This window comes from Pongo abelii, chromosome X (genome assembly GCF_028885655.2).
Source record: "Pongo abelii isolate AG06213 chromosome X, NHGRI_mPonAbe1-v2.0_pri, whole genome shotgun sequence".
In the NCBI taxonomy this organism is placed as follows: domain Eukaryota; kingdom Metazoa; phylum Chordata; class Mammalia; order Primates; family Hominidae; genus Pongo; species Pongo abelii.
Window position 1 is genome coordinate 45,685,080 of NC_072008.2, and position 1,711 is coordinate 45,686,790.

General features: G+C 53.8%; 1 pseudogene; it reads right to left on the reverse strand.

Annotated features, from left to right (window-relative positions):
• Positions 1–919: 919 nt before the first annotated feature.
• Positions 920–1,464, reverse strand: LOC100455262 (plasmolipin-like; annotated as a pseudogene).
• Between the last annotated feature and the right edge of the window lie 247 nt (positions 1,465–1,711).

Consider the following 1,711-nt stretch of genomic DNA (forward strand, 5'->3'; position numbering starts at 1 on the left):
AGTAAGGTGATATCTCACTGTAGTTTTGATTTGCACTTTCCTGCTGATTAGTGATGTTGAGCATTTTTTCATATATGGCTTGGCCATTTGTATGTCTTCTTTTTTTAATTTCTCTCATCTTTATTTTTATTAAAAAACAAACAAAACAAAGTCACCACCAACCACATGACAACTGGCCAGAGAAGGCCTTGCTTCCCTCCCTCCTTTGCGTCCCCTGTGCCTAGTCAGCAGGGTCAGGGAGGCAGTCGGCACTGATGTTAGTTTTGCCCAAAGGGAGTATTACAAGAGAGGCTTAGGAAAGGGAAGGAAACCTGGACAGGCTTTTCAGCATTGAGAAGTCACTCAAAATGGATTTGCTTTCAATAACTGGTATGTCTGAAATGCAGGGAGGGAAGACCATGCTGTCAACAATCATAACCCGCTTTTTACAGGTTGGCTCCAGGGAGGGTTGGGTCGGAATTGTGTCTTAAGGAAGGAGAATGGTTTCATGAGCTTGCTCAGCTCTCCTGGAACAAAGACAAGGTGCTACATGTTGTTTGTTAGGCTTATACTAGAGCGGGTTTGGGGCTGCGGGTCTGAAGTCCTTGTTAATGCATTTAGTGCTGGTGAGAAGGGTGGGCCCCAGCCTTGGACGCTGAAGTCCTCTAAAGAGAAGGCAGAGACACAGCCTCAGATCCCCGTCACCTTCCACTGAATAAGGGAGATGGGGAGGAGGTCTCAGCGGTTGGCCTCCTGCAAGCCCAGATGCCTGCCAGCCTGGGCCTGCTTCCTTAGCGCTGTGAGAGCTTGTGTCTGGTGGGCAGAGAGGACCAAGTGTAGTCCCTGCAGGGCTGACTCTGCTCAAGGCTCCCCAGCTTTGGGCTTGCCGGGCGACCCTGCTCTGCTACCCAGCGGCGGCTTCAGCTGTGGCACAGGTGATTTAGGCATAGACGCCAGCCATCTGACTGGTGGCGCATTGCTGCCTAGTCCTCGCCAGGCATGGTAGCTGAAGAAGGCGCTAGCTCCGTAGGATAATCACCAAACACGCAAAGAACGAGGTAGCCGCACGCTGGTTATACGGCTGCGTGCCCTTCAGGGACGTCTCATCAACTGCCGCAGAGCAGGCGATGAAGGCGGTGACGTAAAGAACGGTGGCACTGACGTTAAACATCATTAACACTAGTGGCCAGGGCACCATGTACAACTTCATGTGCAGCTGAAACAGGTAGAGGTTGAAGAAGACGATTGTCACCAGCCAGAGGAAGACAGCTACGAACATCACCCAGCCATAGGCCGGGTACAGGTGGTACGGGGTGTCCGCAATCAGGGCCCACACCAGCAGCCCCAGCACCAGCTGCAGCTGCATGAACGCCCCGAGGCGGGAGCGCACGAAGCCCAGGTCGGTGCGCAGCGCCTACACCAGGCTCCGGCGTCCTGCGCGGGACTGCTGGTCCGTGTGCTCACTTTTGACGGGAACTCGGCCATGGTGGCTCCGCTCGCCTCCCTAGGTCTCTCCAGCCGCCGTCGCCGCCCCTCCAGTGGTGGGTGCCAGCTCCCGCACCGCTCTTCCCCGAGGCTCCCTATCCCGCTGCGGCCCCGAGCACTGCAGGAGGCCGTATGTCTTCTTTTGAGAAATGTCTATTTATGTTATTTGCCCACTTTTTAATGGGATTGTGTGTGTGTGTGTAAACTGTTGTTTGAGTTCCTTGCATATTCTGGATATTAGTCCCTT